The 24,643-nt window shown below is 33.0% G+C and overlaps 1 protein-coding gene and 1 long non-coding RNA gene across 4 annotated transcripts in view; one reads left to right on the forward strand and one right to left on the reverse strand.

The window, feature by feature from the left end:
• Rnf180 (ring finger protein 180) overlaps window positions 1-24,643 on the forward strand; it is a 167,637-nt gene that overhangs the window by 69,515 nt on the left and 73,479 nt on the right. The gene's annotated exons all lie outside the window — the stretch shown is intronic.
• LOC104871366 overlaps window positions 18,749-24,643 on the reverse strand; it is a 64,104-nt gene continuing 58,209 nt past the window's right edge. The window contains exons 3-4 of the long non-coding RNA XR_782858.2: window positions 23,443-23,526; window positions 18,749-18,904 (exon numbers count right to left, since the gene is read on the reverse strand). This is a non-coding gene — a long non-coding RNA (uncharacterized LOC104871366). The remainder of the gene's footprint in view (window positions 18,905-23,442; window positions 23,527-24,643) is intronic.

Below are 24,643 nucleotides of genomic sequence, written 5' to 3' on the forward strand. Positions count from 1 at the left end.
ACTTTATTTCTTTTTTGTTTAAATTTCAAAAATATATCATGCTAGGGAGAAATCACAAAACTTTTAGCATATTGTGTTATGCTTTTTATAATGTGTTATGCTAAAAAATGTATTGACTAGGGTTCACTAGAGGGATGGTTTTAAAATAAAGGATTTACAGAATAAGGAGAGGGGATTTAGCTCAGTGGTGCCACCATCTGCCTTGCAAGCACAAGGTCCCAAATTCAATCTCCGGTACTAAAAGAAAGAAAGAAAAAAAAATTTAAAGGTGCCGGGGATTTAGCTCAGCAGTTTGGTGGTCTGCCTTGCAAACCCAAGGACCCAAGTTCAATCCCTGGTACCAAAAAAAAAAAAAAAAAAAAAAAGGATTTACAGGATAAGCTTACAGTGGGTACCTACAGAGTCAGGATGGAAGAATGAGGAAAGGGTTGTCCATGTGCTGGACAGCCAGAATATCCAGTCAAAAGTTGAAGGCCTGAAGTTCACTACAGAGTCCCATGAGAGTCTGTATCTGTAAGCCCAAAGGGCCTGTATTAGAAGGCTGGAGAGGCCGCACTGGAAGCCTGGAAACTAATATCCAAAGGCAATGTTGAAGACTGGAGCTTTTTCAAAGAAGCAGAGGCAAGACTTCCTTCTTCTTTCCCTCTTCTTTTAATCTAGGCTACAAGCCCATTGATTGGTGCCCCCCACATCCAGGTTATGTCTTATGCTTTCAGTAAGTCACTCATCAAGATATATCCAGAACTGTACTAAACTAATATGTTAGGCATTTCTTATTTAAGTTGACACTACAATTAACTATAACAAAAAGGGTTTAGGAGAATTGACCTAGAGAAAAATGAATTTATAAATGGATTTATCAAATAACACTGAGTTTCGTAATGACACAGTTGTAAAACAAGCTATACTAAAAGTACAGGGCCAGCCTCTTAAGATCAGCCATTCTGTTTATCTTTCATTTGGAATTATTTGCCAGAATGGACATAAATAATTATAGGACATGGCAACCTTCAGACAACTGGAATAAAACAAAGTACCCAAGAAAATGTGTGGAATGACAGAAAAGAAAACCGTCTTATGTTTTTCTCCAGCTGTTAATAATTAAATGTAATTTTCTGGATGCAAAAGTCCATAAGGAGCCTTAGAAAGTCATTTGAACATTACACCTGAGCCCTTTGAAGTACTATCTGATATATTGATCTTTAGAGAGATAGTTCCCACTCTCTCAGAAATCAGCTCCAATTGTACCTTACTACATTTTCCTATGAATAATCACTATATTTCTAAAGAAAGATCACAGTTGGTTTAAGCTAGTTTTAAAAACATCTTTCAACTATAATATTAATTATGAATTTTTAAATTTTTACAAATACTTAAGCCCTAATCCTTTGTTCCTTAGAATCAAAAAACAACTATTCTTGGACCAGTGATTGAGCTCAGTGGTGCCACTGCCTGCCTCGCAAGCACAAGGACCCGAGTTTGATCCCTGGTATTAAAAAAAAAAAAAGATTATTGATTATTCTTATTCTTATTTCAAAAACAAAAATATTGACATTAAGTGAAGTTTCAGAATTCTTGGTATATTTTTATATTCATCATTTCCTGCATACTTTTTATATACAATATACTCTGATCAACAAGGATTGTGGCAATTGATTAAAAAACAAAACAGAGTATTTGCTCTCAGGGAGCTTACAATCTAAAATTAAGATGGAGATGAAAGCAATGATGATACCATAATTTGGCAATGGGCATAAAAGGATGTTGGAGGAATAGCAAACTCTATATTGGCAAGAAGGGTCAGAAAGGATTATTTTTTCTTTCCTGAGTTTCTTGCATGAAATCTTTGGACAGTAAGAAGTTGACTGGGCAGGTGAGACAGAGAAGAGAGAAGAATAGCATTTGTATTACTCAGGGATTAACCACATATTCTTGTAATATTGGTAGAAGGATAGATATGAAGACATGTATGATTAGGAATCAAGATAGAAAAGTATATATAAGCACAGACAAAAATACCACTATATGCTTTGATAGAAAATTTAGAATAAGATGAAGATTGATCTGATAAGCTTACATAAAGTACATAAAGTACATAAGGTTAAAGATAGAAAAGAAAATAGAATGTTATTATAGAAATTCTAGAAAACAATTTGAGGGGTAGAACCAATAAAATAACATGAAGGATCAAAAAATTTGGGAGAGACTTGAGTCCCAGTCGTTAGAAAAGAAAATAGAATGTTATTATAGAAATTCTAGAAAACAATTTGAGGGGTAGAACCAATAAAATAACATGAAGGATCAAAAAATTTGGGAGAGACTTGAGTCCCAGTCGTTAGAAAAGAAAATAGAATGTTATTATAGAAATTCTAGAAAACAATTTGAGGGGTAGAACCAATAAAATAACATGAAGGATCAAAAAATTTGGGAGAGACTTGAGTCCCAGTCGTTAGAAAAGAAAATAGAATGTTATTATAGAAATTCTAGAAAACAATTTGAGGGGTAGAACCAATAAAATAACATGAAGGATCAAAAAATTTGGGAGAGACTTGAGTCCCAGTCGTTAGAAAAGAAAATAGAATGTTATTATAGAAATTCTAGAAAACAATTTGAGGGGTAGAACCAATAAAATAACATGAAGGATCAAAAAATTTGGGAGAGACTTGAGTCCCAGTCGTTAGAAAAGAAAATAGAATGTTATTATAGAAATTCTAGAAAACAATTTGAGGGGTAGAACCAATAAAATAACATGAAGGATCAAAAAATTTGGGAGAGACTTGAGTCCCAGTCGTTCCAGTCAAAGGCTTTTGGTGGATAAATTGAGAATACCCTTCCCTTGGATGACAAAAATAGGTACAGCAGGAAGTTTGGAATTCTACATGCTTGTAGGATATGGGACATATAGACAGATATGTCCAACAAACAATTTATATGTTCTACATATTATTATGTATAAATGCATATGTAATACACACATATAAATGCATATGTATCATTTAAATATATATTATTTATTTTATATATAAATAGTGTTTAAACTTTAGTAAATATCTTAGGGCAGAGACATAGTTTCAAGAAGTCTTTTAAGTAATAACTGATTAAATGGATTAAACATGAGTGATTAGTCCAATTTCAAGAGAGTGGGTAATGTGAAAAATAAAAAGAGTTATAGACGCAAATTGAGTAATAATGTCATAAGAATAGAAACAAAGACACAATAGATGTTAAGACTAGGCAGTGTTTGTCAGAGAGTGGGCTAATTGAACTTGAAAACAAAAAAGTATTTTTAATTGATGACAGTCAATAGGACAATAATAGGAGAAACAGCTGACATAGTAACATGTATAAGTATTAATGGAAATGTTTTTGTTTGCTTGCTTGTTTTTCTTACAGAAGAGTAATAATCTGAAAGAAGAGTTGGGAAGGGGGTAGGATCATACCAACACCACTTCCTTTCCCTGTGAGGAATGTACTATAAGAGATCAGAATTTTATGAAAAGGCTGTAGAAGTGATTCACTGAGGAAAAAATACATCAGGCAAGGCAAGGACATATCTACAGGTGTGTGAAGAGGCCAAGAGAGCATACTGTGGATTTCTGAGGGCATGTTGGAAGGAATTCTGAGAGAGAAATATAGTAAAAGAATGAGTTAGAGAAAAAGTACACAGTAGGAGGGTAATTATTTACAAAAGATGAATATCTAGAAGCACATAATTCTTTTTTCTAATTCTGTTCTTCTTTAGAGATAACTTTCTTGATCCTAGGAAAACTAGTCAATTCAAGTATTGACCTTGGTTATAACTATAGCAGTGTAACTTTATATAATCATCAAGACTACTTAGAGAACTAGTGGTATATTATTGATAGACCTTCAGCTCAAACACAACTTTTTAAAATTTAACTAATTTTTTGTTTTACTTAATTTTATAAGAGTACCACATGCTCATGGTTGTGCATGCCTGTAGTTACAGCATTTGAGAGTATGAGGAAAAGAGGAGCTTTTGAACCTAAGCCTGGGCAGTATAGCAAGAATCTGTCTTTAAAAAAGTCAAACACAGAGGGCTGGGGATTTAGCTCAGTGGTTCCAGCGCTTGCTTTGCAAGCACAAGGACCTCAGTTCAATCCCCAGTACCAAAAAGAAAAAAAAAAAAAAAAAAAAAAAAAAAAAAAAAAAATCAAACCTCTAATAATCAAGTTCCTTAGACTCAAAAAAGCAATTATTCTTATCTCTTTGAGATTATATCCTAATTTAGAGACTTTGCACATACACAATTTTTATGCACACACATAAGTAAATACAAATATAGAGAGTGGTGTGTGTCTATGCATATATTACATAATGGATACATATAGACATTTTTCATAAAAATTATAGTGATGCATAGTGTTATAAACAACTCTACCCCCACCCATTTAACATGAGAGAAGTATGGCACAAGCAGTTTCCACTTTCTATTTCCATAGTCTTGCTCCTTCCATTTTTCTCCCTCTTGTGTTTTTTCTCTCTTTTCTTTAATAGCCTATAGGGCCAGGGATTTAGCTCAGTAGCACTGCTGCCTGCCTTGCAAGTGCAAGAACCTGAGTTTGATTCCCTGATACCAAAAAAAAAAAGTTTCTTTAAGGGCCTGTAACTGTCACTTCTTTGAGAACTGATTTCAAACAGTCCACCCAACAATGTTAATTCCACTGTATTCTAAGTAGTTTTTTATATACGTCTTTGTTATTTTATGCTGTCATCATTTATATATCCCCCAATGAAAGATTATTGCACTTTTATGCCACAATATTAGAGGAGAAATGTGTGATGGTTTTCCCCTAAAAATTTCTGTGATAGATTATCACTGGCAGTACACATTATGTGAATTTGAGTTAACTCTTTTGTGTTTCTTGTGCTTCACAAAACAGGACCATTTCCTTTTTGGTACTCTTGTGTGCCCAGGAAAACATCTGAAAATGATTTATTTTTTTCTTATCAGGAGTGGAAGTAACTTTCAAAACCTTTACTAAAGACCATGCTATGTTTATCTGAGATAAATTGTTCTTCTAGTAAGCCACTGTTCAGCAAAACTATGGAACATCAGAGTAAATCATATGCATCTTTGGAAATTGTAATTATATCACAGTTGTTCACCTCTGACTTTTAATAAGGCTGAATTTCCAGTGGAGCACCAAAACTTTTGTTATGAATGTAAAGCAATGGCCTACTTTTAAAATTTTTAGTTTGAAATTTAGAGGTGGCCATCAATTTTTAGTTATTATAGTCATTCACTGAAAGAAGTGCAATAGACATTTATTGCCTGGCTAAAATCCATGGGCCAGTTAAACCCTGTGTAGCATGATTTACTTGTAAGAATGACCTCTTCTCGTTCCCCTTCTTTCCAGTACATCCACACACACACTCACACACACACACACACACGCAGGCACACTATGTTTTAGTAGACTATAAAAGAGTTACTATACACAGTTATCCATGAAAACATCTCTTTGGAATAAAGAAGCAACCTTCTGTAATTCCCTTGTATATATTTACCACATTTTTTAGAGAGGAGTATTGTTTTTGTGGACCAGCCCTGCCAAAATAGGGAGATTTTAAATGGTAAGCTTCAGTGGTGCCAGATTTTACCCTATCAAAGCAATGCTCTCTTCCTTATCACCTCAGCTTGACAGTAAATAAGAGGGCCTGGAAATGGGAATTTAATTGAATAATAACACTAATAACTTTTTTGTATAGTCATCTAACTAATGAAAACTATTGCAAAATTCCCTGCTAGGTTATATTTGCTGAATGTGCTAGTGGCCTTAAAGGGTGAATTTATTTAATGTGCTCTTGTGTCAGATTCTTCTTGTATATAATTTGATTCTTACAAAAGTTTTATGAGATAAAGTTGTATTATTCTGATTGTGCAGGTGAGTAAACTGAGACTATGATTAAATAGCAGACTTAAAGTCACAAAACTATTAAGTGGTAAAACTAGGAATGCAGTCTATTCTTTGTGAAAGCAATATATTTTAAGGAATTAAATAAGATTGGGCAAGAAATACAGAAATTTGAAGGAATCAAATAGTTCCTGTACTTGGTAATGACTGATTTTCTACACGTGCATATTAATCTGAACTAAAATAAATAGATAAATTACTGTTTTCCCAAAACTAAGACCTAACAGAAAATACTCAGCCTTGAAAACTAGAGATCAAAAATGCCAGCACCAGGCAGCCTATCTTTGCCAACCATCACTATTTTCTTGATCAGTGGCTACTCTCTTAAGGTAGAATATATTGATCGGGGCTGGCATGTTTGATCTCTGGTTTTCAAGGATGATTATTTTCTTGTTAGGTCTTATTTTGGGCAAACAGATAGTAAATATAGAAATAGATCAAACACTTACTGTATATGAACTCAGATTTTGTATTAAGGTATTATTTTTTAAATCACAAAGTATAAGATATGAATAGATATTTTATTTTTTTTCTCATTGAGTTTATTGGTATATTTTAGGTATACAGTACAGTTATATTTATCATTGGGATCTTGTACGTTTATATGACAAGTCTTGGTTCTCATATATAAAGTTTTTGTAAATAGGGAAGGGAGGAGGAGGTGAAGGGAGGGTGGGAGTAAGGTGAATAGACATTTTAAATATGCTAAAATATACTTTTAATGTTGAATATAGATATATGTTGACTTTAATATTAAATGCAATTAATACACATCCTCACTTTAGCTGTATTTATATGTTCATTTGTGACCAAATGTAAAAAACAATGTTATTGCTTTGGTTACTAATGTTAGTCATTTAATAAATATTTAAATTATTACTATGTGAAAGGCATTATGCTAGGAAACAAAGATAAGAAAAGATAGACATAATCTTTGACCTTTTGGAAGTTGTAGTGAAGGAGACATATAAGTTAATGGAAAAGTACATTGTAAGTCCTAGGAAGAAGAATTCATGCTGTTATCAAAGCATTTAATAATGTTAAGTTATAATTACATGTTTACAACTCTATTTCTAGAAATTGGGTTACAGAATTTTATTTTGCTTTTTCAGAAGCTACTAAATAAGAATAAATTACAGACAATTTTAGGAATACTAAAAGGGATGTGTATACATTTAATTTCACTTTCCATATTTTGCAGCATTTAAAATGCTCTGAGCACTTAGATAGAATATATCAGCCTTGTTGCTACTGACATTTGAGATTGGGTAATTTTATTATAAGGGCTGCCCATATATCACAGGATGTTTAGCAGCATTCCTGGCCTCTACACATTAGATATCAGTAGTAATCCCATATTCCCTGTCATGACAATAAACAATATTTCTAGACATCACTAAATGTCCCTTGGAGGAAAATTACCCTGGTTAAGAACTACTGCTCTAGAATATTTCAAATCCATTGTGAAGGATAGGAAAAAAAGATTTATAAAATATTCATAATGAAGAAATATATTAATATATACATCATGATTTTATTTTTATGAAAACATGATATACCTTAAAACTCCAATGACAAAATATGAACAGTTGTTATCTTGTTCATCAGACTAAACTGTGATTTTCTTATATTTATTATAATTTTTAGTCAGAAAAACAATATATTGTGTTAATATTCAACCATTTAAATGAAAGATATAATTTCCAAAGATGTAGTAAACTTTTAAATTTTACTTTAAAATATTATACAGTGTCTCATACTTGAAAGATAGAAGTAAATATTGTAAATGGTAACAATTTTTATTGATCCCTATGGAATTAAAATTCCTAATAGTTTCATTTTTGTATAGCCACCAATGTTAGGGATTAGTATATTCCCTAAACTTGAACATTATTTTGGAAAACTAGATTGTTCTACGTTCTAGCTGTTATAGTTACTTATCAAAACAGCTTGCCTAAGGGCTGGGGTTCCACCTAGCTTAGTGGTTCCAACACCTGCCTCACCAGCACAAGTTTCCGAGTTCAATCCCCAGTACAAAAATAAAACAGAAGCTTGCCTGTTCTTAAAGAGGAGATTAAAACTAGGACATGACACAGTGACTACAACAGAATAAATAAAATGTGGCTTTTCTCAGTCACATGTTACTGACTAGCTTAAAGAGGTATAATATGTCTCAAGATGATTTCTTATTCCTTAGATGTTTAGTTTTATAGTTGTGTGTGGTGGCACACCCCTATAATCCCAGTATTTGGGAGTCCAAGACCAGCCTGAACTGCATAGAAGTTCAGTGCCAGCCTGAACTAGTGAGACCATGGCTCACACAAAAAAAGTTTAATTTTATTTTAAAAAGAACAAGCTATTAGGTGGCATAAGTTTTTCTGGTTTTTATTTTTTGTGTTCTCACTGTAATACTTATGAAAGTAGGTTTTACACACATTTTCAGGAACATCCCCAGGTTTATTAACAGTTCCCATCTCCTTAATGATAACCTTTTCTACTCTGTCTAACTCAAGAAAGAAAATCAGAATGCAATAGGAATTTCAGTACATAAAATAGATTAAACAAGAGCTCTAACTCAAGAAAGAAAATCAGAATGCAATAGGAATTTCAGTACATAAAATAGATTAAACAAGAAATAAGGAATTCAAAAACTAAATTATTTGCAAATATTGGTAACTATTGAAAACAGTGCTGTAGTTCATTCAACAAATATTGAATAACCACTGAATAACAGGAAATATATCAGGGATTGTTTCAAGGCTAATGAGAATGGCATATGTTAAGCTGTCATACACAAATATATAAAATTTAAACTATGATGAACATTGTGAAAAAGTACATTTCCCTATAAGTACATACAACTGGGGGCTTACTTAAGGCTGAGAATTCAGGAAAAGCTTTCTACAAAAAAGTTTTTTTTGTCAATATCTAATAAATGAATAAGAATTAACTAGAAAAAGAAGTATGAGATCCAAAGCTATATAAACAGAATGATATATCACAATGTATAACTTGAATGAGAATGGCATACTTAAGGAAGACAACTGGAGCTATCTCCTGAAGAGTTCCTCTTCCCATAAAGTTGGGATTCCTTAATGCTTGGTCTTATACTACATTATCTTTTTATTTTTATCTTTTTTTTTTCTCTTCTCTATCAATACAGTTCCTCTGGAAAGTGGACCTGCAACTTCTGTTAATGCCTCTGTATACATATCTTTACATTTAGGATTCCAAGCCTGATATCTCTCTCTCTCTCTCCCCTCCCCCCTCCCACCACACCTCCCCTCTCTCCCTATCTGTCTGCTCACCCCTTTATTTTATACCAGCTAGGCCCTGATTTCAGTCCCCAGCACTGTGGGGGAAAGGAGGTGTGTGTGGTTGTGCATGTAGGCTGTAATCCTAAATCTGAAGATAATATATATGCGTGTGTGTAATATATGTGTATATATATATTATATATGTGTATATATACATATATTATATATGTATGTATATATTAACAGAAGTTGCAGGTACATTGCCTAGGGAAATTTTATTGAGAAGAGAAAAAGAAGTAGCTTAAGACAATGCATTGTAGAACTCCAACTTTATAGGAAGATGAAGGAATGAACAAACACAGGGGCAAAAGAACATTTTGTCATGAAGATGAAGTTACATATATTTCAAAATATTTTTTAAATGTTTAAGAGTGATCAATTGGGAATGCAACCAAAATTTCAAGAAAGATGACCAGAAAATATCTATTCAGTCTAGTAACAGCAGGAAATTAGTTAAAAAATGTTTATAGAAGAATGTTATAATATAATTAAAAGAAGAACAGACAATTCTTTTGAGAAGTTTAGTTGTAAAAGGAAGGGGGTAGCTGAAAAAAAAATAGGAATTTTGTTGGGGTTTATTTGTTTTTTAGTTTACTTTCTTGGTTTATTTAATGTGAGAAGTCATTAATAAGAGAAAGAGAGATGTAGATCCAAACCCAAAATATAAATAAAGAGCAAAATAAAAGATATGTAGTAGGAAATATGGTGATAGTTTGTTGGCAAAAGGGAAGGAGATCCTATAGACGGAAGGAAAGGGGACAGTGGGGAGAGAAAGTGGTTGAAAAAAAACCTGTGTGGTGTTATATATATGTACCAACCCCCCATGAGGAGTGTAATCATTATGTACTACAAAAAGGTTTTAATAAAAATAAAAACTTAAATTATTAAATTGCACTCATAAAACCAGTGAAACTTATGGTATATGTAGTAGATCTTTTAAAACAAAATGAAAATAAAATATGATTACTTTAAATATACTTTTTAAAATAATGAGATATATTTTTTTATAATGGCAAATATTTCAGAAAAATTATATACAAGAGCCATCCAGTGACTTAATAAAAGGGCCTGGAAAAAATTAGAATTGTTCCCATAGTCTTGAACTGCCAGTCTAGAAAAGTACAGTACAGCTATGAGAGAAATGTATAGAGTGTATTTGGAGAGAGTTTTTCAGAAAGGCATTGATTTTAATGCTGAATTAGATGATTTTAAAAAAATTATTTATAGTCTTATACCAGGCTTGGAGGACTTAATGAGATCAAGGGGGTTTCTAACTGGTCACTCTAAAATAAACTGAGAATTTTAAAAGCTAATTGTTCCATATATTTTCTTTAGTAATTTTTTTTTTTAACCAGGGTTTGAATTCAGGCCCTGTGCTTGTGAGTCAGGTGCCAGAACCACTGGGTTAAATCCCCAGCCCTAATATTTTCTAACTTCTAAATCCTATTTTTAATCTCACTTTTCAGATGTAAAGTGTTCATTTGAGGTTTTTTTTTTAAACCTATTTTTTCTTTTTCTTTTTCTTTTTATTTTAATTATGTCCTGTTCTCATCTCATTGACTGGCCATATTCCTCTTCGAACTTCTCTTTACTTTTTAATCTCACTTTTCAGATGTAAAGTGTTCATTTGAGGGTTTTTTTTTTTAAACCTATTTTTTCTTTTTCTTTTTCTTATTTTAATTATGTCCTGTTCTCATCTCATTGACTGGCCATATTCCTCTTCGAACTTCTCTTTTAATACAACTACTGTATTTTTAAATTGTTTATATATTACTCAATTATATGTACTTCTTCAAATTGAATTCTTCCATTCATACCTCTGCTTATTCTTATGCATTGGAATTTTGTTTTCTGGCAGGCTTCGTAATTTTTAAGTATGAGCTTATTTTTGTGGGAGTTGATTCTGTGTGTGTCACAGGTGTTCTGCATTCTGAATGCAAGTCCATGGAGTGAGTTTTATGTCTGACTTTGCTATGATTTGTGCCTTTCAGTAGCAAAAGACTTATTTTAAATTTTATTTTCCTGTTCAGGAACTCTTTAGAAAAGGTAGCTTTGACTCACACCCACAAATGGGGTACGGTTGAAGTGTGAGGCTTCTGTACCATACGCTCAGACAAAATAGCCTTTCTAGCATGATTCTATCCATACATCTCAGAGTTTTGAATTCAGCTAGTATCTACAACATATATATTGGGTTTTTTAAACCTTTCATATGGCATTTTTATTTAATTAACACTAGAGGGAGACTATCTGCATTGACTCGATTCTCCAAATTGATAAAAAAAAATTTTTTCTGGCTACATAAAAAAAATATGCTAGTTCCTTAAAAAATTATATACATATATAATCATATATACATATAATCGTATATATATGTGTGTGTGTGTGTGTGTGTGTGTGTGTGTGTGTGTGTGTGTGTGACTGATATGGAAGCTAGCATATGTTAGAAATCCAAAGCTGTCATTGTCATATTTAGAATATTTACTTAATGAAAATTTCAAGTCATATTCTGAGACTAGAAATGAAAGGGGTCTCAAGCCCCCTTTGGGTGCCCCTTACCCAATTATGCCACTCATGCACCGAGAGGTCCAGCAGGAGATCTTTATTGTAGGGAGGCGAGCGGGAGGCAGGAAGGCAGAGAGCGAGAGAGCAAGAGGAGGAAGTGCTGGGATATTTATAGGGCAGGCAACGGAAGATCCTTCCTTGGGAGAAGCGGTCTTTGTTATCCTATCGCAAGCCAGGTTGTCTTTTGAATTTCGCGATTTACAATTTCTGCGGGAGAAAGGACTCAGAGTCGGGAAAGAACCCGGAAGTAAGATATAAAATGGCTGGGGGGGGTTATATTTTAACATGTGCGATCTCCTAACAAGAAATACAAATTCTTATGACATAATGACATTATAAAAATTTACATTCCTTCACTCAAAATAATTCTGTAACAAATAAAACTGTATGTTTAAAATAACTTAAATAAGATGATGATTCTTTGTTTTGTTTGGTTTTGGTTTTGGTTTTGGTTTTAGTTTTGGTACTGGGATCCAACTCCGGTCCTTACGCTTGCAAGGCAGGCGGCGGCACCACTGAGCTAAAGCCCGGGCCCAATCATAAAATTATTGTTAACCATTGCCATTTTTTTTATAATCTTGAGAGCTTGTTTGAAGGTTCTAGCAGGGGAGCACAGCTCCTTGTATACCCCTGACCAAGGAAACGATCCTCCTCTATCGCGGGTGATCCTCCTCTTAAACAGAGCACTCGGCTTCAGGAGGGACTCACATGGAGGAGTGAGGGAGGAAGGAACGCCCGCCTAGCCAGCCAGATCAGCCGAATCAACCCTGGCGATCAATGGGGTGACAGATGTCGCAGCCAGATCACCCTCACATCCCATTTTTGATAATCTTAATGTCTAAATTTATTCTCTGACACACTGTGAACCTTGTGTCAAGCATATGGAAATGCAATAGAGTATAATTCAGAGAAAACCTGGTAGTCTTCACAATAACTATAATTAAAAGAGGAAAAAAATTTGTTCTAAGAGTGAGTCATAGTCCACAAGTTAATTATATAGAAAATATAATTTTTATTTTTAATTAAAAGTTATTTGTATATAATAATACTGTGTATATTTATTGAATTAATCAATTTAACTTCTGTTTGAGCCCACTTTTTATCAGGGGCTAGAACCTAAATTATAGTAAGTTCTATTCTCTTGGGCAAGATTTCTTAAATTCCTAGAGCCATTGAAATGTCAATATTTTGGCAGAGGGGGCAAATGGCTATTATGTTCTCAGTTAACTGTATTATGATACTTTCTTCCTTATCCTGACAAAAACATCTTTCCTTTTCACTCAATTCCCTCTCAGTGAGTATCATTCTCTGACCTTTCTTTTTCTTTAGACCATATGCCAGTGATTGAACAGTCTGGACTCCCTTTGCTGACAAAACCCTAAACTTAATAGGATGCCCTATCTTGACCACATCTTCCCACTAGTCCAAAGCTGAGGCAAATACATTGCAGAGTATTGTCCCACAGATCACTAGTAACTTGTCCTGACTCCAGAGCATCTTTATCTAGTATATGTTGAGGACAGGGAAACCAGGAAGATCTTGCAAATCTCTCATTTATCTCAGAATCTAGACTTTTGAAAATGAAGCAACAGAATTTTAATAATTTATTTTTTTTATCTAGGTATCATTGTGTCATTCACTCCCTGAAGAGTAAAACAATCTGCTTTTGCCTCAACAGAGAAGAAGGGTAATAGATAAATAAAACTGGGGGAAAAAACATACAAATCAATTAATATATAAATGTTTTTTCTGCTACAATGAAAGAAAATAAAAAGGAAAGGAATAAGGCATAAAAAGAGGCCCACAAGATTTAGTGGAAAAGAGAGAAGACCAAGACATCTTTACATTTTGTGTATGAAAAGGGAAATGCCAGGATTCAGAAGTAGCTAGATTTAGTGAATCTGGAATCAACTGACAGGTGTAAAGACTGTTGTTGGAGGTTGAAAATGGCTTTTTGTTGTGGAGTAGTATTCTTTATCACTTAGAATCCAATGGGACTTCTTACCTGGCCAGAAATAAAAAACAAAGATCTTTGACTTCCTTTAAAAAGTCTTCAAAAGAAATAGGGTAAGGTAAATCAAAAGTTTTAAAAATGTAAACTCAAGAGATATGATTAAGGTTTAAAAGAGAAAAATAAAAAGGTTCATTATAAAACTAATGTATTCTCATTTGCTGTACTGAAAATTAGCTCCTGCTTATTTTGCTTTCAAAATGTGTTAAATTCCCAGTGCAACCACTCTAGTTCAAGTCCTCAGTATCCATGTCTTTATTACTGCCTCTCTGCTTATTCTTAAAATATCCTCTCTTCATGATTTTCTGCTTTTAAAAATAGTTCATAAATCTTGCTTGCTCTATTTATATCCACTGCAGCATCCCTAGTGTCTTGTGTATTCCTCCTGTAAACAGAATTATATCTCCTTATACTTCATATGTTGAAGCTGTAAACTCCAAAGTGACTGCACTTGGAGGTAGGGCTTTTTGAAGTTACTTAAGGTTAAATGAGGGAAGGGTCCTAAACTAGTAGAATCAGTGGCCTTGTAAAATGAAGAGGGAGCAATACTCTGTCTCTTCACTCCCTCTATGTGCACATTTGAACATAGAAGAGAGCTCTCATCTGACCATGCTAACAGCCTGGTCTCAGAATTCCAGCCTTCAAAACTGTAAGAAGTAAATTTCTGTTGTTTAAACTACCTGAACTATGGTATCCTTTTAAGGCAGTCTCAGTAGTTTAAGATGCAGTGATCTCCATGGCCTGGAATAATGCCTAAACTACTTAATAAATATTTGACTACTGTGGAAATTAGCACTGCTGTGCTGCATTCAAGAACATGGTAGGATCTCTCAGGCTGAGCAGTAATGAACTCTCTGGTAGGTTTTGTTAACCATAGTAGCACAAAATGAATTGTACACAAAACACAAATGAACATGGCAGTGTTTCAATAAATTGTATTTACAAAAACAGGCAGTAGGTTGGATTTATTTTATAGGTAACATCTGGCTCATTCCTAGCCAATAGCAACTGACCACCTTAATTATCCAATGCCCTGTATTTACTGGGAATGCCCTCATCTTGTCACAGTAGCAGGTGCCTCATTCCATTTGCCTCAAATTTTTTCTCAGTTTATTTCTTTGATTACAATTTCTATTCATCCTTCAGGTCCAGGAATTAAAGAAAAGTAAATGAAACACAATTCATGCTTACAAGAATCTTATAAATGTACTAAAAGGATATCTATATATACATAATATAAATAGTCCTGAAGAGGTGTTAAAAGAATCATAAGGACATAAAGGAAGAGTGGCACATTTAACAAGGGTACAGTAGTAAAAGTAGAATGATAGGTCTCACAGAGGAATTAAAATTTTAAAGATGTGACACTACAAAGAATGAGATGCAGAAAGAAGAAGAAAGAAGAAGACCAAGGGAAGGGGAAGGCACACAAAATGAAAAGAAAAGCTGAAATATAAAACAGATATGAAATCATCCTATTTGTGTAAAATATGTATATATGTAGGATACAAGGGATAAATTGATCAATATTTTAACTTTTAGAGATACTCATGATATATTGGTAAGGGAGAAAAGCAGAAGTAGCATATTTATGGAGATACATGCTGTTTATATTGTGTAAGCCAACAAATGGATGGAAGGATTCACCAGTGGTGCCTCAAGGATGAATGCCTCTAAAACATAGAGAATGGAGTGGTAGCATGTAAATAGTGTGATTTTAGCTGCAGGTAAGAGAAACTTAAGGTTGGTGGGTCAGTGTTTATTTTTCTCATCCAATTCTGGAGATAGTTTCTGCATTCACGGTACAGATTCTGACTTTATATCCATGTTCCTACTGTTCTCATATTGCCTAATGTTGCAAGGTAGCTGACACAGATTCCAATATCAGGACCAATCATATTCAAGGATGAGAAAGGAATAATGTCAGCTATTTCTGCCATTTTCATCATAAAATCAAAACCTTTTCAAGAAACTTTCAGCATTGGTTTTCTTTCATCTCATTCACCAAAACTGGACCAACTCAAGCTGTAAGGAAGCCTGGTTAAGCATCTAATAGGAATCTGTGAATTCTGAAATGGATAATTTTTCTGTAAAGAAAATGATTAAGAAATGTATTGGTTGGTCAACCAATAGTATATTCAATAATTTGCCTCGGTGTTGTAAGTTATTGTCTTCTATTGTGAAAAAATGGCTTTTAGAAAATAAATATCTAGTTCAGTCATGACATCAGCCAACTAATTGATCATTCATCCTAAATATTATTTCTGAGCATCAAAGTGTCATGTGCAAAAAGGAAAGAAGATGGTGGTTGTTATGGCTTGGGTTTAGGTGTCCCCCCAAAGCCTCATATGGTAATAGGTGGGGCTTTTTCAGAGGTGGTTGGATCTAGAATGTGTGACACTGAGATTGATTCATGGTGCAATGCTAGGTACAAAGGCACTAAGATGAAGAGTATGAATGCTATCCACCCTGTGTAGTCCAGATAAGATAAAAGGGGCAGAAAGATGCTGTTAAGGTCCCTTGTTACTTTTTCTGTCTTCCACCACCATGAATTGTTGCCCTTCTGCATGTGCCACCCTGCCTTGCAGCCAGGTGATTATGGACTGAACCTCTACAAACTGGGAGCTAAATCAACCTCTTCTCCTTTAACATTGGATGTCAGGTTACCTGACTTAAGTATTCTTTACTAGTATATGAATGGACATTTTTATGGACTGGGAAAGAACGTAAAAATTTCCCAAGAGACAGACTGCAGTATATTCTGGAATCCAATTAGAAAGATTTGGCAGGCAGCAATATAGAGTAGATATTGTATAGATCGTGAAAGAGTTGATTCTGCATCCAAATAAGCAGTTATGAGAACTGAACTAAGGCAGTAGCAATGACAAGAGAGAAAAATGAATAAAATATAAAGGCTGCTAAGCAAGGGAAATTCATATGAACTGATGACTAGTGAGAGGTAGATATGATAATGGAGTAATCTAAAATGAGTTTCTTTCTTGAATGAAAGAATAGTTGGATAGAGTAACAGACACTAAGATTTTGAAAGAAGTACCACATTAAAAGGAACGTTAATTTGCCTTGAACACACTATGCTTTGGAACGGATATTGGCAATTCTTCAAAGAGAGGCTGTCTTATCAATTAATGATTTAGGGGTTCAGGAGAGTGACTTAAACTAAACTAGAAATTTTTGAGTCATTAGCATAAGACGTAAGGATTGAAACAATAATAATTATAGATATTACTATTACACATTATTCAAAGAGAATATATGCTGGTAGAAAAGAACAAGTCCAATGTTGTCCCCTACAGAATACCAATATTTAGAGGAAGAAAACACAGTAACAGCATCAGAAATTAAAAATAAACTCAATTTAAGTAGCTTCCTTGAATGAAACAAATTGTAAAATTTACCAATATTAAGTGCTGCAGAATTATCTAGTACAATAACAACTAAAAATAGTGAATTGTGTCTGAAATTTGGTTCAGTGGTTTGGCTACAACACCTTTATTTTTTTATTTCAATGTAATACAAGTAGATAGTAATAAAGGATTTTTTTAAAAAAAAAACAGTCTTCTGGCGATCTGTTAGATGTTTTAATTGGAGATAATAGTATACCTAGCAAACTTTTTTCACAAAATAAATCTTTGTGATTTTCATTAAGGAAAACAGTATTTTGTAATAACCCGAATTTAATCAGACTTCTTTGTATCATACCAGATAACTGTGTAGTTGATCTGTCTGCTGGTGCTTCTCCTTCCATACACATCTTTTTTCCCTCTTTTTTAACTTTAAAAGAATGTGAAAAAGTAGCATCATTGTGTATGTAAACACTCAACTGCTTTTAAGTTTAAGCTTCCAGTTTCTCATGAAGTTCAATCAGTTTTGTAGTTGAAACATTTTGTGTGCAAAGTCTACACCTAAACACTGGAGGAAATAATCATTAACTGTTCAGTACCAAATGTGGCAAATCTCAAGTGGCAGTGGACTTCCAGTTCATCAGCTTGTTCCCTCTCCTGTACCTTCACAGCTTCAATCAAGGTCAGCAGGAAGCTTAGTTGGCACCTTCAGGTGACCTCTTCATCATCTTGTCTCACTTGGAACCATTTTCAGTTTATTTACTATGCAATAAGCAGTCATTCTTTTGTACTCGGCTAGCTTTGGTTTAATGTGCCACGGCTCCGTCTTTCTGTTACATACACAGTTGACAGTTGTTTTGATTTATTTACAATATATGCTGTGCCATTGTGATTTTTATTGTGTTTGGTTGGTTGAATAAATTTGCAACACTCAAACACTTGAGGTGATAGTTAAAAACAATACCAGTATTTGATCCAGTTTCATTTCAACCGTGTTATACCTGGACATTTTAGATATTTATCAAAGGTCATTTATGGAGAAGAAAGTAAATGTATGCAATAATAATTTTTAAGTAATGTTGCCTTATAACAAACTTTTGAAAACTTAGTTGACAAATTTTTGGATCAACTGAAAAAAAAAGCATGACTTTTGAGATCTCTGAATGCCTTGGTTCTCACTATTCTTTTTTTATTTCTTTCTTATTAATGTAGTTTTTAAGACTTTTTCTGACAGTTTTATGTAATTTTTAGCGTGGGTAGATAGGAGTGTCGCTTGTATGTTATCATACAGCTGACATGTATTTTTGTCTATTATTACAGTAGTAGTTCCATGCTATGTATGTACCATAACCTATTGCCTATGAGAAACATGTAAGATAATGTTTACAGCCATTGTTACAAGTTTATAATGTATTTTCTTGTTTTATATGTATGTCATATAACATTCAAACAGAATTTTTTTCTTGATTGAGAAAAGGATACAAAATGCAAAATCCATAATTTTGATAACTGAAAATTGCCAGTTGCTTTATGGCACTTTATTATACTGGGTGTCTTATCTTTTTTGGGCTTTTAGTTAGCTAATGAATGAATACACTGGATACTTTTGGGTTTTAGTTGGTCTTTTACATACCTTGTATTTTAATTCTTTGGTTCTTGGCTGTTTCTATTAACCCATAGCATTGTTTTAATAGATGTTATAATACCAACCTAAAAAAAAACAGTCTTCTATGAAAATTAAAGCAAAATTTCACAACAAATTAATTAAAAATAACATTAGTTAATGCACTGTACCATAATCTTAAAGAATGTAGAGAACCTTTATTTTAATAATGTGTCATGGAAAAATAGAAATGAGCAGGAGCCTGATATTGAAGGGAAGGAGAGAATTGATTGTAGCTGAATAAAAATGTATTATTCTATGTCTTAATTTTCTACAGTGAATATTCACTGATACTCTAAACACATTTAAAACTACTTGCAGTTACTATTACTCCTACAATACTCTCTTGATGAGTTAATAAAGAGTTAATCAAGTCTTTCTATTACCAGTATCTCATCTAAAATTGTCTTCTAGGGACAAATTTATGTCTTCTAAAGTTTATTCATTTAGTTCATTCATTTGGTTCCTAAGTGTGTCAAGATATGTAAGATTATATTAGCAAATAAAATAGTCCTTATCCTTACTCATGGCACTTACATTTCTGACAGGTCATATAATAAACACAGTTAATAAGTAAAATTATACTTATATTAAAAGGTAATAAAGTCCATGGAGAAAGAGATTAAAATATTGTTGAGAGGTAGAGGAAGCTGATTGTGATATGAAATAGGGGTGGTTAAGATAGAGCATAGGTACTGAGATGAGAATTGATTACAGACTTGAAAATGCTAAGAAACAGCTGTGAACAACAGTTGAGATAGCACAGTGAATGTAAAGATCATAAGACAGCAGTTTGACCTATGATCAGAGCAGGAAAAATAGGGAAGTCGGTGTGATTAGAATGTGATTAGAGGTAGAGAGTAGTATGAAATCAGATCAGAAAGAGTGGCTGAGAAGAATTTTACAGGACCTATAGTCTATTAAAGCTTTGCACAGCAAAGGAAACAATCAACAGAGTAGAGTGGAAACAACCTACAGAATGGGAATAAAATTTAGCAGCTCTTCCTTGGACAGAGATTATCTGGAATATTTAAAGAATTCAAAAAAATTAGACCCCAAAATAAAAAAGTAATCATAAAAGGGAAATGAAAATGAATGGACATTTCTCTGAAGAGGTACAAATGACCAATAAATACATGAGAAAATGTCCAACATGTCTGGCCATTAGAGAAATGCAAATTAAAACAACACAGATTCTAGTGAAAAGGAATGATTGCAATCAAGAAATCAACCAATAACACATGCTGGCAATGCTGCAACAACAACAACAAAAAAAGACATTATTCATGGGAATGTAAGTGCAACCAATTTGGAAATCAGTATAGGGATTCCTCAAAAAACTGTAAGTAGAAATTCCATTTAAACCAGCTATTCCCCTTCTTGATATTTTTCTGAGAAAATTAAAGTCATCATATTACATTGATACATGTATGTCCATGTTTATTGTAGTTCTATTCATTTTACTTAAATTTTGGAAGTAATTTATGTGTCCATCAGTAGATGAATGGGTAAAGAAAATGCAGCATTTATACACAATGGAGTACTACTTTGCTATAAGGAAGGATAAATTTGAGCTATTTGTAGGAAATGCTTGTACCTTTAAACCACAATGTTAAGTGAAATAATTCAGACACAGATTAAATATCATGGTTTCTCTTATATGAGAAACACAAAATATAAATAAAGAACAAAATAAAGATATTAAGGAAGAGGAAGAGAGATCTTTTGTGAAAGGTAAGGGGACCAAAAAAATGAAGAAAAGGTTAAAGAGGGGGAGGAGAAAGAGACATAAAAATAATTATGTTGTGTTTTATATATATATATATATATATATATATATATATACCAACAGCTCTACAATAAATGTAAATCATTATGTATTACAAACATATTAATAAAAAAATGTTTAACTGCAGATGCATAGTATTTTACTCCTAGTGGTTTTGCAAGCCTTTTATATTTGAGCAGTCTGTGACATGATGTGATGTTTTAAAATGATTCTTCTAGTTTGTAGACTGAGAATAGAGTATAGAGAATATGATGAGAAGAGTGTGAACACTAGTTTGAAGTATGGAGAACTGTTAAGATACTATTTCAAGAATTTCAACAATAGATGATTATGTATTTGGGCCAGAATGATGAATTTAAATGTATAGAAAATACAGAAAAAACATGATAGAGAAAGAAATCTGTGACTGAAAGGCATAGTATTAAATATTACAGATTTATTATAGAGAAATGATTGAAAGTTTAATCTTTGATGTCAGAAATTTGGCTCTAAAAAGTTACTGTGATTTTAATCTTAATCACTTTAGCTTCAATTTCCTAATCTGTACAATAGGAATTGTTAATCTGCTTGTGTAGCTGTAACAAAATAGCAAGCACTGGGAGGATTTAAACAACAGATATTTATTTCTTACTGTTCAGGAAATTAGGAATGACAAGGTCAAAGTTCCAGCAAATTTGGTTTTTGAAGGAGACCTGCCTATAGACAACTGCCTTCTTACTGTGTGCTCAAATGACCTTTCCTTGATATATGTCTTCAGGGGGGTGGTGTCTCTCTTCCTTTTATAATCCCCTCATGATTGTCCCATCCTCATAACCTAATACTCATAACATGATATAAACCTAATTATTGATCAAAAGCCCCACTTCCAAATATTATAGCACTAGAGCTAAGCCTTCAAATTATAAATTTTGAGAAGACATTTAGCCTATAACAGGAATAAGAATAGTTGTCATGACAGTTAAATTTGATGTTATGCATAAAAACAACACTAAGCCTAACACAATATAATTACTAATTGAATGCTATTCTTACAGAATATCTATTTTTGGCTGAGAAACAAACTTGCCATATTTCCTGCACAACTTTAGGACACCATGGATTGACACAGTCAATCTAGGTAATAATACTATTGGAAAGAGGTGGGAAGATTTCCAAAGGAGAGACATGTATCTGATGGTATGATTTGAATATGCTCTCTCCTCCAAATTCATGTTGAAACTTAGTCCCCTTTTAGTGATATTTTAAAAGGTTCTTATCTTTCAGAAGCAAATAACTCATGCATGAAATAATGCCTTTATAGAAAAAGCTTCAGAGTTTACCCCCATGCCTTTTTGCCTTCTTCCACATGAAGATGCAGCAGTAAAGCACCATTTTTGAAACAAAGAGCCCTCCTTCACTAGAAACCAGATCTGGCACCTTCATCTCATATTTCCCAGCCTCTAGATCTGTAAGAAATAAACTTGTGTTCTTTATAATTTTCCCTGTCTGCAATATTTTGTATAATAGCATAACCTAAGACATCTGGTTAAATTACATTTCAATGTGAGAAATGGTAACATCATGGAAGAAAATGGATCACATTGTTAGTGAGTAATTATTAAGAAATCTTCTAATCATGAAAGTTTTTAGTAGTGATATGTATCAAAAATATGGTTGTTACTATGGTGTCATTTAGATTAGCAAGTAAGCATTTATGTTAGATTAGCAAATATATGTATAAATGATATTTATACATATTTATTCCATGTCCTGGAAAACAGAATTATAGAAAAGCTAGCAGGACCTAGCCTGAAGCTATAGAGCCACTGTTCTATAACATGAACTATACAAAAACATGAATTACCAAACAAAGAATGTAGTTGCCAGGGGACTTGAAGATTAAACATCTATGATTTGTGAACTAGCAGGATATACAAACCCAAGATCTTAATCCCAATACACTCCATAAAAGCAGTGTAATTGTCAAATTAAAGAAAGATAAGGGAAACAGTTATAAAATGATAGAAAGGTAAGAAACCAGAAAAAGTATGAGAATAGAAAAAAATAGGATTGAATCAATCTCGATTACTGAGTTGACACTATTCACTTTTTAAAGGCAGATTAAACTTTCAAATAAGCAGAGGACAGAGAATGATCATCTTTAACTTATGTGTTTGGTTTATTCATTCATTAACCACCAATTCCAAACATCCTCAAAGACACTCTGTCCTGCAGGCTTAAAGTGAACAGAGGCAGGTATGATCTCTTTGTAATGTATGCCATAATAAAGGGACTCATGTGTGTATGAGAAGCTGAAGGTGAATTTCACAAGGTGGTTTCTGTGGTTTCTCATTTATCCAAGAACACAGATGTCCTCTGTTTAGTGTGCTTACCAGTATCTGCAGTTAGTTTAATGTATGAAATAACATAATGAAAAAAATAATGCCTTGAAAGATATAGATCCTAATTTAGAATCACCAAAGTCATATGATTTAAGCTGCCAGTCAAAATTTGAATCTCACAATGTTAGAATACTTCAAGAGCATGACTGGACATACAGAGTAACTTTCTTAAACTCTTCGCTTTCTAGTGCAACATGATTCTAGGTGCCTTTCAGTTGTTTTCAGATTACAGGCTGAATATATGTTTTCCCGGTGTTTTTGTTGTTGTTTGCTTGATTGTTATGTGCTTTGGCTTTAAATTATACTTTAAATTAATATCGTTAATATCACAGTTAATTACTAGATAAAGAAGCTGTTTACCAAAGAAATAAAAATAAAGGATATAGGCTAAAAAAGGCCAAACGATCTCACTTACTTATACTGGATATACATCCTCTCAGAGAAGCAAATTTGTAGTCAGGGTGGACAGTCTTCTGAATGAAATGATATAGTACTAATTCTGAAACATAATAAAATGAAGAAGATAAAGTTGTAGTTGTATAGAGATGATATAATTGTAGGTTTCAGAAACCAATAATAACATCTCAGAAGTTTCAAGAAATAGCCAGCATTTTGTTTTGTTTTGAAAAGTATTTTTATTTTTATATATTTACTTTTGTATCAGTATTTTATTGCCATTCATATTACTTTAAAATAGGGGAAGGGAATAAGGGAAAAGAAAAAAATATGAGGAAATGAAAAAATGGAAATAAAGTGTATATGGTGGGGGGTGAAGAGAGGGCAGGGACGAGGGGAAAAAATGAAAACCAAGACCTGTCATGTAAAGGTACAGGATCCCAATAATGAATGTAACTGTACTGTATACCTAAAATGTACAATAAACTCAATAAAAAGAAAAAAAATGTTCAGATTACTAGAGAAAAAGATAGTTGAAAAGAACTTGATTGAAAGTCCTTTTACATCATGTCAATATATTGATTGAAACATCTTTTATATACTGTTTAAACACTGCTCTTGTTTTTTTGTTTTTTTTTGTTGTTGTTGTTGTTTTGTGCTTTTTTTGGGTATAGGGGGTGGGTGTAACTGGGAATTGAACCCAGGGCCTTTCTCATACTATGCAAGAGTTCTACTACTGATTTACATTGCCAGCCATTTTTCATTTTCTGTAAGACTGGACCTCACTACATTGCCCAGCATTGACTCAAATTTCTTGTGATTTTCTTGCTAAAATTACAGGCACACACCAACTAGCAAGCTGTTTGATTTAATCATTTTATTTACACACTACACTTCAGTAACCTTAAGCATTTCAGGAACCATTAAGCAAATCAAAAAGTAGGTGAGTTCTTGTAGTAATTTCTAAAAATCATATAAAAATTTGCCTTTGTATGTCATATTTAAATTATAATTCACTGGATCATAAAATTTACCAAAAACTTTTAAATACCAGCCAAACTATTGAATACATTAAATGATTTCTATATTTTAGTACATGGTTTATTGTTGGTATAGACTTTTCCATGGAGATAAAGCCTATACTAAACTGGTCTCATGCCTTCATTTTCTTTTTTTTTTTTTTTTTTTTTTTTTTTTTTTTTTTTTTTTTTTTTTTTTTT

This window comes from Fukomys damarensis, unplaced genomic scaffold (assembly GCF_012274545.1).
Source record: "Fukomys damarensis isolate Sample0158 unplaced genomic scaffold, DMR_v1.0_HiC HiC_scaffold_1, whole genome shotgun sequence".
NCBI lineage: Eukaryota > Metazoa > Chordata > Mammalia > Rodentia > Bathyergidae > Fukomys > Fukomys damarensis.